The sequence below is a fragment of the Caretta caretta genome, chromosome 2 (genome assembly GCF_965140235.1).
Source record: "Caretta caretta isolate rCarCar2 chromosome 2, rCarCar1.hap1, whole genome shotgun sequence".
Taxonomy (NCBI): domain Eukaryota; kingdom Metazoa; phylum Chordata; order Testudines; family Cheloniidae; genus Caretta; species Caretta caretta.
Genome location: NC_134207.1, coordinates 204,473,258 through 204,488,147, shown reverse-complemented (window position 1 = coordinate 204,488,147; position 14,890 = coordinate 204,473,258).

Below are 14,890 nucleotides of genomic sequence, written 5' to 3'. Positions count from 1 at the left end.
ATGATCAAATTCTTCTTGCCATTGCTAACACTATCAAAAACATTATTTAACATTTATAACTTATAGACTACCTATGACATGTTGATACACAGATGGGTGACCAGAATCATATACATTCTTCAGCCCTATGTTCAAGAAAGATGAATTCAGACTGGAAAAGGTGCAGGGGGAATGGAGGGCCCATCTTATGAGAGGAGGCTAAAAGAGATTGGCTTGGTTAGCCTAGCAAAATGAAAGCTGAGAGGAGATATAATTACTGTGGATAAATATATCAGGGGGTAAACACCAGGGAGCGAGAAGAGCTATTTAAACTAAAGGACAATGTTGTCCCAAGAATGAATGGATATAAACTGGCCATGAATATATTTATGCAGGAAGTTAGAAAAAGGTTTCTAAGCATGAGAGGAGTGAGGTGCCGGAACAGCTTCCCAATAGCAGTAGTGGGGGCAAACAATTTAACCAGTGATAAATTTATGAACAAGCCGATGTGACTGGATCACCTGTTACAGCAGGAGAGTAGACACTGCCCATGTCTACACAGCAAAGAAAAACCCGCAGCTGGCCCATGCCAGCTGGCTTGAGCTCCCGGGGCTCAGGCTCTGGGGCGGTTTCATTGCTGTGGAGACTTCTGGACTCGGGCTGCAGCCTGAGCTCTGGGACCCTCCCACCCCGCAGGGTTCTAGAGCCCAAGCCCCAGCCCGCGCCTGAAAGTCCACACAGCCGTGAAACAGCCCCAGAGCCTGAGCCGGGGAGCATGAGTCAGCTGGTCGTGGGGTTTTCTTTGCTGTGTGCACATACCTTCTATGACCCAGGAGGGCTCTTCCAGTTCTGCGTTCCTTTGAAAACAAGGGTCCAGATTTTTTAGGGCAGTGCAGCAGCTTTATGTCACAATAGTGACAGAATAATTGACCTTAGTGACAAAATAACTGGTAAAGGCTGGAACACTTCAGTTTAAGAGTGATCCTCTCACGGCATAGAGCTAATGTAGGAATACTTACCCCTTTCCCTTACCTTGCTGCTGGTATATCAAGGAAATGGTTATGTGGTGGGAGGAGATGAGAGCCCTGTACTATGTCGATCCTTGGCTTTTGTTCTAGTCCTTGGGACTGTTGCAGCTGGTATAAATTAGAGTGTTGTTCTCACTTGGTTTAAGGGGACTGGCTGTACACAGAGGCAGCATTAGAAATGTGGGAGTACAAATCAGGACTTCAGTCTCGCGCATAGACAGCCCTCACCTGCACCCTTTACTATCCCTATACCTTAGGATCTGGCCTACATTCCCTGCCCTGATGAATTTATAACAATCTGAGGGGAAAATGTATAAAGGCTGAAAAGGTTTTGATGAAATGAAAGGCAGTGTTTGAAAGGTGAAGTTTAGCATTCATCAAGTGATTCTGCAACTTGTGTTTGGACTAGTGGAGATTTTACACTGTCGGGTTGGTTGGCACTTCTCTGAGAGGACAACTTGGATTTTTATGGAGAAGTGTGTTTTAGGCAGCATTGACTTTCATGGGAATTTGCCTGAATAAGGACAAGATAAAAACGGAGTTAGGAACTCAGGATTTGGTCCATTATGGTCAACACTAATACAGTGGATGTATCCAGAGAGAGAGAGAGAGATCTAAGCAGTGCATTCACATCTAGCAGCAGTACTCTTGACACAACAAAAGAGAAAAGAACAAAAGACAGCCTTGGCATAACTCTCAGCAAAAGGGGATGGGGGAGGGAACCACCAAAATGAACTAGTTTTTTTAAACACAGTAAGTAGCAGGAAATTCTGGCTAGCATGGATATAAACAAGGAACAGATTTAATAGTACAAAATATTCTAACCATGAAATCCCACTCCAAACTATTCCATGCTTTGCCAGCAATGAAAAATAAGAGAGGATTCGTGTCTGGTTATTGTTATGGGCAAATTTATGATTTTAAAGAGACATTAGTGCAATGGGAACTAATGTCTCCCATAGATTATAAAGATAGTTTGGGTAAAATCTCCAATCTCTCTTTTTTTTAGAAATTGTAGAGGAAAAAATGTAAAATTTGCATTCACTGGAGAGCAGTTCCTGGCAGTTGAATGGGATGGATATGCTTTGGCATATCCATAAGCCCTGGGATGTGCTTTGATATATTTATTCTTTTTACATATGGGTTTTTATTTGCGTTGTGTTTGCCAGTCATGAGTCAGAACACAGTTTAAATGGGTGGAGAGACAGATGATTGACACAACTGAGATTTTTTAAAAAGTCATTGCGTTGACCTTGTGGAGCCTTGCTTTGAATACTAGATTGGAGGAGATAACTAAAAGCCAGGACAAGCTGCATTCAGCTCTTGGCTTAATTTAACATTAAAAGTGTTTGGGTTTCCATAGTTAGAGCCCCTATGTCTTCTGCAAATGCAAAACAACACTAAAATGAAAAAAAACCTATTACATGAAAAACTTACCCTGCAGTGGCAGCTCCTGTGCTATCACAGAATCATAGAATATCAGGGTTGGAAGGGACCTCAGGAGGTCATCTAGTCCAACCCCCTGCTCAAAGCAGGGCCAATCCCCAATTAAATCATCCCAGCCAGGGCTTTGTCAAGCCTGACCTTAAAAACTTCTAAGGAAGGAGATTCTACCACCTCCCTAGGTAACACATTCCAGTGTTTCACCACCACCCTCCTAGTGAAAAAGTTTTTCCTAATATCCAACCTAAACCTCCCCCACTGCAACTTGAGACCATTACTCCTTGTCCAGTCCTCTTCCACCACTGAGAACAGTCTAGAACCATCCTCTCTGGAACCACCTCTCAGGTAGTTGAAAGCAGCTATCAAATTCTTCTCTTCTGCAAACTAAACAATCCCAGTTCCCTCAGCCTCTCCTCATAAGTCATATGTTCCAGACCCCAATCATTTTTGTTGCCCTTCGCTGGACTCTTTCCAATTTATCCACATCCTTCTTGTAGTGTGGGGCCCAAAACTGGACACAGTACTCCAGATGAGGCCTCACAAATGTCGAATAGAGGGGGACGATCACGTCCCTCGATCTGCTCACTATGCCCCTACTTATACATCCCAAAATGCCATTGGCCTTCTTGGCAACAAGGGCACACTGCTGACTCATATCCAGCTTCTTGTCCACTGTCACCCCTAGCACTGTCACTGCTGCCTAGCCATTCGGTCCCTAGTCTGTAGCTGTGCATTGGGTTCTTCCGTCCTAAGTGCAGGACCCTGCACTTATCCTTATTGAACCTCATCAGATTTCTTTTGGCCCAATCCTCCAATTTGTCTAGATCCCTCTGTATCCTATCCCTGCCCTCCAGCGTATCTACCACTCCTCCCAGTTTAGTATCATCCGCAAATTTGCTGAGAGTGCAATCCACACGATCCTCCAGATCATTTATGAAGATATTGAACAAAACCGGCCCCAGGACTGACCCCTGGGGCACTCCACTTGACACCGGCTGCCAACTAGACATGGAGCCATTGATCACTACCCGTTGAGCCCGACAATCTAGCCAACTTTCTACCCACCTTATAGTGCATTCATCCAGCCCATACTTCTTTAACTTGCTGACAAGTATACTGTGGGAGACCGTGTCAAAAGCTTTGCTAAAGTCAAGAAACAATACATCCACTGCTTTCCCTTCATCCACAGAGCCAGTAATCTCATCATAGAAGGCGATTAGATTAGTCAGGCATGAGCTTCCCTTGGTGAATCCATGTTGACTGTTCCTGCGGCCCAGCTCTGGGTATTGCCACCTGGTGCACGGGATCACAGTGCAGATTAGGTTTGCCCTGGCTGCCCCTCCATCATGTAGGGGAGGGTGTGTCCAGGCCAAATCTGAGGGAGTGAAATTGTGACCTGGCACATGTGGTCAGCCCACCACGCACTGAGTTCTTCTAAGGGTCTCACCAATGGTGTGTGCTGGTTTGCAGATTGCATTGCCATAACATAAGATGCTTCTAAGGCTTTTTGAGACGAGCTAATGTGAGTCTGTCCAGCTGGGCCAGGGGTAGGATGATCAGACATCCCGATATTAGGGGTTTTGTCTTATATACACAACTATACCTCCTCTGCCCCCCACTCTTTCCCCCGAAAAAAAAGTGTCCCAATTTTTCACACTTACTATCTGGTCACCTTAGCCGGGGGCACGTTCCCAAGCTGCAGCATAAACTTACCCAGAAAGGCTCACAGACCTAGCAGTAGCAACATGAGACAGACCCATAGATACCGCTCAGGGGACTTTTAATTGTCACTTAATTAAAAAAAAAACAAAATTACTGATTTTTTTCCCCCAAACACTCATGGCTTCCCAACAGAGCCATGGCTCCCCAACAGAGCCATGACTCACAGTTTGGGAATCACCGCACTAGAGTTTCTCTGATCTTCAGAAGAAGAAATGAGCACTGAAAGCTGGAGGAGGGAATATGACACTGTTTAGAGAGAATTATATTTTCTTCTTTTGGCATTTTGAGCTGACCACACATATTTAATGAATATCTCTGCTGCCACTTTAAAAATCATAAAAGCCAAACAATATCAGCTTTCCATCACTGCTAAATTGTTGGATGGGATTTTCAAAAGCACCTAAGAAAGTTAGGTGGCACCCAACTTCTATAGATACTTTGGAAAGTCCCACCCAATATTCTGTACTGAAACCTAACCTACAAATAAAGATTGAATAAATACATGCCGGTAACATACAGGAGACTCTACAGTGCATTGCTTAAGATACAACCGTGGCCTCTACTTGATATTGGGTCAAAAATACATAAAGAAGGTGGTGACTCTTGGGGACGATTGGAAGGAAAGATAGAGAGACTGAAGTGATGATGTTGGGGTGCCAGAAACAAAGGGCAGGAGGCAGAGATCAGTGAATGGGATGGGTTCCTAGTATTAGGGAAAAGGGAAAATGGGTGGGAAGGAGGCAGATATTTGGGAGCTGCATTGGGGGAAAGAATGCAGAGGTTGGGGTTAGGGTGGATACTCCTGGGGTGGAGAAGGAGGCAGAGGTTTGAGGATTAGGGGCTATGATGGGGTGCCTGCCCAACACTGGCCTGTTAGGGGTTAATAGAGCCCTAGAGCAGCTGCACAAAAAGCAGCCAATAGGAAAGGAGCTGTGAGGAGCAGCCAAACAGGGCCAGGCAGGCCCATATAAGAAGAGCTGCAGGACAGAGCAAGCTCAGTAGCTGACTGAAGCTTGATGAGGGAAGATCAGGTTCCTGGCCAGGCAGAAGGGAACTAGCATTCTAGACAGAGCAGCATAGGTGCTGAGTTTCTAATCTGCTGGGGGCTGCTCCTCCCTTGCTCTGCCCAGGCCTCGCACCCACTCCACCTCTTCCCCCAAGGCCCCACCCCTGCTCCATTCCTGCCCCACCTCTTCCCTGCTCAGTTCCATCCCCTTCCCTGAGCACACTGCTCCTCGGTCCTTCCCCCCTATTCCCCCAGTGCCTCCTGATGCTGCGAAACAGCTGATCTGCAGCAGGTGGTAGGCGCTGGGACGGAGGGGCAGGCGCTGACCGGCGGGGCCCACCAGCGGGCAGGAGGTGCTGGGAGAAGGGGAGGTTTTGGTAGGAGGGCTGCCGGGGTGTGCTCAGCATCCACCATTTTTTTTCCCATGGGTGCTCTAGCCCTGGAACACCCACGGTGTCGGCGCTTATGCAGAGCAGTGCTGTTAGCAGTGACCTGGGGATGACGGTGGAGAGCTAAAGCTGGCTCTTGTTTGACTGCAGAGTTTCGCAGGCTGAGGCCCTGAGGCAAGGGCAAAGAGGGTGCTGCGGCTGCAGGGAAATGGCACAGGAAAATGAACTGAGGAGTTGGAGGGGACACAGCACATGGAAGCCATCTACAGGGTCCCTGGGCTGAGACTCAGAGTAGTGGGTGGGCCCAGGTCCCCCCAATTGTTACTGAGGAAATGGCCGGACAATTGACTGCACTTGCCACTGAGGGAAGTGGCTGTACAGCAGACTGCAGTTCCCTCAGAATGGGGGAGAACAGAGCATGACACAGCTGGAGGGCTGTGTCATGAAGAGGATGCTGCGGACCTGGAAGTGTTGTGGGTCCTGGAGCAGAAGTGATGGCAGCAAGACACCACTAGAAGGGGGTGCACTGGCTAGCAGAGCTAATCCCTGGGACAGCCAGCAGAAGGCGCCTCAGCATGGAGTGAACCCCATCACACGTGATGAAAAATGTGGGCATTCAGTCACTCCTGAGGTGAGGGGACTCAGAGACTGTTTGACAGCCGTCCCGGATACAAGGGGAGTTGGAAAGACTATTTAAAGGATACTTGGGGGTAAAGGGACTATGGAGCTACTGTGAAAGGAGGCCTTTTTAGCGGAAGTGTATCTTGCCTGGTGTACCTTCCAGGCTAGAATTCAGAGCTGCTGCTCTCACTGAAGGAGATTGAAGAGCAATCAAGGGGGATTCAGGCCTTGGTGAGGCAGATCCTGGGGATCCAGCGACAACAGTGGGAGGCACAGAGATACCTGCAGGAATGCCTGAGGCAGTTAGTGGAAAAGCAGCATTATTTGCTCAAGACCTTCCAGGAGGTGATCAGGGGCCAGAGAGCCTGGGGCAAGAAGCCAGGTCTGAGGGCCAGGCCAGTAGCCCGAGCAGGGCAGTGTTACATCTGTGGGCGGAGGGAACACTTCAAGAGAAGCGTAGCCCCAAGGGCTTGCAATACTGTCCTAGAGCACTTGTCTTTTCCCCTCTCACGCTATTTCCCACAGTAAATGCATCTCACAAGGAGTATGGAACTCTGGTCACCTGCTGTTCTTTGTTATTGTCTTACTACATGTACTTCTGAGGGTGTTTGTGCCTCTTGGGACTTTCATCCTTTCTTTTGAGGCTTCTTTACACTCCCTATGTCTAAGCATCTGTCTAATGTGAGATTGCCAGCCACTCCCACAGCTGGTGTTCTCAATGCCACAGACTATCCTGTCCATAATCTGTCAAGTACCCAAAACTGCAGGTAGCAGCCAGCATGCTTAAGGATGTAACACTGGGAACTATCCCCTCCTCTTTAGATTGGTTTCTAATGAAAAACCTATATCACTCCACTGTTTCATTCTGGTTTGGGAGGAATAGTTCCCCAGGGCTCCTGGGACTGCTGTGAGGTTTGAGGCAGTGGTGAGCTTCAGAGTGGTACATCTCTCTCTGCCTTATTTCCCAATAAGGAACAGTATTTCTTTCTTGCTGTTGCATGGCCAGGTCTATATCTAGTGCCAACTCCTCCTTCCATTGCATCCATCTCTGACCTAGGTTTGTGTCTGCAAGATCCAGGCCTCTGGGAGAGCTCAGACCAAATTCCAGGGCTCATGCTGCCAGCTGCTGTACTGAATATTACTCACTGCTCCAATGTGCGACCATGTTTCATTCGCAAAGAGTGAAACTGAATGCAGATAAAGTTGAGCAAATGGAGCTTTATTAAACCGTGTGGACTGCTCTGTCCATGTGGCTAAGGTGCTTCCAGACTTAACTCCATCCATTCCCTGCTCCACTGATGTCCTGTCAATAGCAGTCCCTATAGGGAACGTGGGCTTTCTGACTCCAGTTCCACTGATCATGAGATAGTCAGGTTTTTTTGGGTGGGGAAAGGGACAGCTGATACCATATTTATAAGAAGGGAGGGGGAAAGGGGGAGCTAAAGAGCACAACAGCAGCTCCGGGAAACTCCACTCCCTCCTGTAAGCCATAAGATGGCTCCTCCCTGCAACTCCTGGTTTGGTGGCGGACTAATGAAGTACTGGAGCTGTCCCCCTTCATGGCTGGGAGGTGAGATGAATAACCCTCAGAATCTGCTTCCCCAGGCCTGAGAGATGAGTGAAAAACTTCCACAGCTGCAGGAGGAGCAGAGGTGTCCTGTGGGGCAAGATGTGGGGCTGGGGCAAATGTGGAGGGAGCACAAAATGAATTGGTTTGGGGCTCGGTGTGCCCAGTGTTAGTGTGGGCTAGGCACACAAACATAACTGTTGTAAATCTGATAGGACCAGAATTAGTTGATATGGGGCTTAGAGGAGCATAACTAGTTGAAGCTGGAGTGTTAAGCATGCATAATTATTTGATGTGGAACTTGTAGGACATGGAATTAATTAATTATTTAGGGAGAAACTTTGTAGCACCAAGCAGTACTTTATATGCCAATTTGTGTAATTTTATGCAAACTAAAATCTTCTTTGTCACACAACGTTGGCAGATATTGAAGAGAAATGTGACCTTGGGCTTTCTATCCTCAGTTATTTATTTGTAACCCAGATCACTTAATTGAAATTGTAAAAGAGGATAGAATTTAGCCCATTAATTTTAATCTTTGCAGTTATGTTGAACAATACAGTCACTGACAATATTTTAAAAATATACTTCGTTTATTAATCCAAAGCTTTTTATAAACTACAGAAACCTTGTGAAAAACCATAGGGCCTTACCATGCTTTCATTTACACCAGCGTAACTTCACTGACTTCAGTAAAAGTAAAATAATATGTGTTTTGTATAACTTTTATACCCGTGTGAGTAAGGGGAGCATAAGGTCACTAATTTCCCACAGAGGATTGTGGATCAGTCTTGTTCAATGGAAATACCAGTTTCAAGCACAATCAGAACTTAGGGTGGGATTCATGAAGGGGCTTATGTGTTGCAACACTGAGCGTCACAGCGCCTAACTTCTAGGAGTCTAGAAAATCACAAGAACAACAGTGTGATCCACAAAACCAAGTTAGGCACCGGGACGCCCTACACAATGCTTGGAGAGAAATAGGCTCTTTAGAATGGGATCCGCAAAAGCCAGTGGAGTAGATGGGGAGCTGCCTGAGCTAGCCAATGGGAGATGCTGGTGATGGGTATGGCCCACCCCTCTCAGAGATAAAGGCTTACGTCTGGCCTGCAGGGAGGTTCCTATCTGTGCTTCCCACAAATGGGAACCCGACTCCTAGAATCAGGCATCTTAGGTATTTCTTGTGGGAATGAGTTGGATGTCTCCCTCACTTCACACCAAACATTGGAGGAGGAGGAGGTGCAACTCACCTAACTATTTTTAGCCCAGTGGTTAGCACACTCGCCAGGGCTGGGTGAGACCTAAGTTCAATTCGCCCAATTCTGTTATGGTGCTGGGAGAGGCAGAGGGACTGGACCCATGTTCTCACACCTCCCAGCTGGATACCCTAACCATTGGATTACAGTGTGTGTGTGTTTCCTTTCCCAGTGTTTGTTCCATTGTAGATAAACACAAAAACAGTCATTGGACCAGACAGAGGTAAAAGTAGGACTCTGTTCCAGGGGTTAGAGCACTAAGGTGGGAGACCGCGGGTCCAGTCCCCCTGCTCCAGTCACTTTCATTATTTAGCCACAGAGCATCAGCTTCAACAGAAGACAGTGAGGAAGCCCCACATTAAAATATCCATAACTCAGTGGTTACAGCATTCTTCTGACAGATGGGAGGGACCCCCACCCCGTTCAAAGCCTTTCTCCCCCTCTGACAGAGTTAGGGCAACTGAACCTGGGTCTCCCACATCCCAGGCAAGTGCTCTAACCACTGGCTGAAAAGTTATAAGGTGGAGACTTGAATGGGACTCGATCAGGCAGGTGGCCTCTGAGCATACCTACCAGATTTGGCCCCGCTCACAATTTAGGTGGATGAATGCCTATCTTCCCCCCAATCATTAATTACTCTGGGACTTAGGCATCCAAATACCTAGATGAAGACAGCAGTGTGCATGCCCAGGGGCAGAAACGTAGGTGTGTAGAGAACTTTTACCCTGAAAACTTAGGCGTCGAATGAATTTAGGCACCTACTGGGTTGGGCAAAAGTTGTGTGGATCGCAGTGGAGCCAAAACTGGGACTTAAACACCTAAACTTGAGAGTTAGATGCCTAAGTACCTTTGTAGACCTGGGCCTTAGCCCATATTGCTTCCATTGAATTCTTTTAGAATGGCTGAAGAAACGACATATTCACAGCTAAATCTGAACTGAGTGTCAGACCTTTAAAAGCTGTTCTGTGCAGAATCATGTTAGCATCAAAGAATTCTGCAAATGTAGTAAGAGCCTTTTTGATTCAGTTTAGAAATCTGCCCAGCACGACTGAGAAAAGAATGTAATGCTTAAAAGATAAACTAAAATGTAAAGATAAACCATATAAAAATGGGAAGAAAAATGTCCCTATTTTTCTCATGTCAAAACTGGCTCCACTGTCTTGTGCAGCATCTATATCACACTTCGCTGCAAGAAAGAGCACATTCAGTAGCGGAAGGGGAAATGGTAGCAGCAAGTCTAGGTCCCTGTCTCTGTCACAAGTTTGTCAGTGACACCTCTAAGATTTATCTTCTGGGGCAGCATATGGTGTGTAAAGGATTTGGCAACTGAAGGATGACACCACTCCAATTTCTTCCTCGCTTATTGCTGGGATTTTAAAGAATCTTTGTCAGTGCTGACACCCCTCAGTTCTGACCCTTTCTAAAAATTACATATTTTTTAAAAAGCACTGACAGCACCAAATTTATCCACTCCTCCAAACTGACAACTGTGACAGTTTAAAATCCCAGATTTTCATCACCCAGGCTCTGAAGAGAGTAAAACTGTTGGCAATCTCATGCCATTGCTAGGTCAGACAAATGGAACCTAATGTGCTCCCACAGGGAGAGTGGATGGAAAGCACAAAGTGTAGGAGCTCACATCATGTGAACATCTGTGCCACATACAATTGTGTCATGTAAACACCTATGGTCTGAACAAACTGCGCATGCAAACTCTGTTTTTGATGGTAACACTGCACAGGAACTGCAGTTTTAATGTCACACTAGCTTTCTTTGGAAGGGGCTTGCTAGTTTTCTTTTGTTCTCTTTCCTCTGCCCACTACTAGGAAAATATTGTCAATTTTTTTTTAAAGTGATAGGAAGAGTGATATTTTGAATCTGTCACTTATCCTTCTAGTTTCAGTGGTTTTCAACCTTTTCTCATTTGTGGACCTTTAAAAAATTTCACATGGAGGTGCGGACTCTTTTGGAAATTCAACCTGTGGTCTGTGGACCCCTACTATAGAAGCCTTAGATTGAAAAGTGACTGAACAGCATTCAGCTATAAATGATGAACATGCTCGGCACAGCATTTGACACAGGGTGATGTGACACATTTGGTGCTAAACTGTGGGCTTCTATGATAACAACAACTCTTCTGGGTTTTGACCTGTAGATGGGGGTATTCACATACTTTTGATAGATCAGAAAAATGGAATGCCTTCTCTGGGATCTGACACTTTATTTTCAGAGTCACTGTTTGCAGACCTCTTAGACTTAGTCTGTGGACCCCAAGGGGTCTGCAGAGCACAGGTTGAAAACCACTGATCTGCTTTAAGGCATTAAAAAGGATATTAGAGGGTGCAATTTAGAGCTGTTTTATCAGTATGCCTCCAGAATCAGAGTCTCAACACAGATAACTAAATATATTGCAGACAAGAGAAGCATGCTGTGTCTGTGTTACATATTGACAAGTAACCCTGTTACAGGACACGTGGAATGGGAAGTGAACTGTCTGTATGGAGAGATCAGCTGCCCTTTCCCCTACCCCGGTAAGCTCACCTTTATTGAATAAAGATGTGCTCACCGGGGTAGGGGAAAGGGCAGCTTTATTTGATAAAAGCATTTTGGTCTGATTCTTACAGTTGGGTGCGGACCAATAAGAGATGAAAATGAATATCTCATCTCATTACTCTCACCCCAACATTCAAATAATTGGCAAGTACATTTTAGTAGAATACTGCAACACTGGCACATTGAAGGTATTGAGGGAAATAGAGAATGCTGTGTAGAGGAAGCATCGGGTCATGCAGGGTTATAGGAGGAAACCATAGAAGTTGGAATGTTTTGTTGCAGAGTGGACATCTGGCAAATGTTTTCCTACAACTGTTTAACACGGAATGGAAAATATGGGTTGTTACATGAGCAGTCAATAGTTTTGAGACTATTGACTGTTAGCCTAAAAACCAGTCAATAGTCACTCTATTGCACAATCTACTTTGTCACATGGCCCCACTTAAAACAACTGAATGGCAAGTGTGTGTGTATAAAATGAAGACTCAATGTGGTACTTAAGAAAGGTTAATATAATTTGTTTTGCTTGGTTTGTTGGCCCCTACTTAGAATTTTAACCAAACCCACCCTACTACCCTGTACACTTCCCCGCAACCCCTGGGGAAAAAAAAATTTTACATGGTCTTCACAAAAATTCTGTACCTCTGGGGAAAAAACCCCAAATGTTACTAGGTCTGTAAATGAACAGTTAAGGGATCTAGCTACAGTAGTTTATATGTTGTTCAGTAAGGAGCAGCTTCAGCTGCCTTGAGCTCGCAGGTGCACTGCACTTTGCAGGACATACCATATTTCAGCTGAATGGTGCTTCCTGTTCTGCTAGGTCATGCTGTGTTTGGAGAAGAGATGGGGAAAGGCTCCCTTCTAAAATGCTCTTTAGCATGGGAGAAAGGACCCTGGGCTCAGAGCCATGAGCCCCTGTGTTGTAGTCTCACAGGTAGATGCAGACTATAAGAGGAGAAAAGAAAATATCTCAGCAACACGTGTTCTAATGACAGCTGTTTATATTTTTGTGCTCTTTACAGCCTTTATTATTGAGCAAGGCCTCATATCCCTACCCTAGAAAGCAATCACAGATCATCCTTCCCATTTGACAAATAAGTTAACTGAGAGGTTACACAAAGTCATTCCAGTCAGGGCTGGAAATAGAACCCAGGTATCTAATATAGCTGATTCAAGTCTCATCCACACTGCCTTTTGGAATTAATAATATGCCAACTCTGTGTACTTGGCTATGCTGTTTCTAACTACTACTGTAACCACTCGACCCCATACTTTCCTCCAAAAGCCAGAAATAAAACCTAGAAATCTTGGTTCCCAATTTTCTACTGCTGTCTAGCAAATAGCTGTGTAATCTACTGGCAAAGTGTGTGGACTATCAGGGTGAAGAGGTGACCTACTCTAGTTGGTAGATGTATTTTCACGGAATCTGAAGGTCCAGGGATCAAACACTGCTAATAGCAGGGTTTTATCCACATTGAAAACTTTAATCACAGAGTTTTATATCTAGAAAAATTTAGGCATATAAAATTCAACATAGATGAATGACTCTGCCTTTCTTAATTATTAAATGAACTGCTTATAAAACTGTTGAAAAGGCAATTCACCCACAGCATAATGAGAAATCACACCATCTATTATTCTATAGATTCAACTCCTCTTTTGGAACTGTTTAAAATTAATTGGTTTAAATATACTTGTGAAGTCTACTAGTTTAGATTCATGCAATATGTCTTTGGAGCTGGGGACACATACTTTCACAATCATTAATAATTCACTTCACTGGCCTTGTACAGACCAGTGGGATTATCTAGATTCTAGAACGCTGGTTTACAGTTGAATATTATCCTGATTTTGGAGACATGAAATAGATAGACTGTAGTAAAGCCTTCAACTTCGAGTTCCTTTGAAGCTACATAAAAATTAGTTTGACCTGAAGTGTGAAATTTGGGTCTGAATCCAGACTACCTGAAAGGTCAGAGTGTTATTAGGACGTGGACTCATATCTTTCTAAGACGAAATTTGGATCCAGATCCAAACCCAGGCCTAAAGCCACAAGCCACCCTTTCAGACAAAAATACCATTTTGGGATAAGACAAGGAGTTTTGTTAATTTGGATTTGGATCCATCTCTAATAGCTAGCATCAAAAGTAAAAGCAAAATACTAAATGTTCATAATTGATTTGCACCAAACTGAAAAACAAAACAGAAAAAACCCAGCCTTATCAGACACAATGGAACCTCAGAGTTATGAAAACCAGAGTTACGAACTGACCGGTCAACCACACACCTCATTTGGAACCGGAAGTATGCAGTCAGGCAACAGCAGAGACAAAAAAAAGGGGGAGGGGGGAATAAGCAACACAGTACAGTACTGTGTTGAACTTAAACTACTAAAAAAATAAAGGGAATGTTTAAAAAAAAGATTTGACAAGGTAAGGAAAGTGTTTTGGTGCTTGTTTCATTTATATTAAGATGGTTAAAAGCAGCATTTTTCTTCTGCATAGTAAAGTTTCAAAGCTGTATTTAGTCTATGTTCAGTTGTAAACTTTTGAAAGAACAAGTGTAACCTTTTGTTCAGAGTTATGAACATTTCTCACTGCCTTAACCCTGCACGGATTATGACATAGATTTATGTAAGTGTATGTAGATGTTGCAGGTTTGTATTTTTAATTATTAACTATGTGGAGTAACAAAACTAATGTAGACAGGTTTCAGAGTGGTAGCCATGTTAGTCTGTATCAGCAAAAACAACGAGGAGTCCTTGTGGCATCTTAGAGACTAACAAATTTATTTGGGCATAAGCTTTAGTGGGCTAAAACCCACTTCATCAGGTGCATGGAGTGAAAAATACAGTAAACAGTATATATATTACAGCACATGAAAAGATGGGAGTTGCCTTACCAAGTGGTGGGTCAGTGCTAACAAGGCCAATTCAATTAAGGTGGAAGTGGCCTATTCTCAACAGTTGACAAGAAGGGGTGAATAGCAACAGAGGAAAAATTACTTTTGTAGTGCTAACGAGGCCAATGCAATCAAGGTTGACAAGAAGGTGTGAGTATCAGCAGAGGTTTTTCTGTATTCAGCAATATTATAGTATATGACAGGTTTCAGAGGAACAGCCGTGTTAGTCTGTATTTGTAGTCTGTATTAGTCTGTATATAAAGTCTGCTGCAGTTTCCACGGTATACATCTGATGAAGTGAGCTGTAGCTCACGAAAGCTCATGCTCAAATAAATTGGTTAGTCTCTAAGGTGCCACAAGTACTCCTTTTATTATAGTATATGTTAGTGTTATAGCGTTCACACTTTTATGGGAGTTGCTCTGAG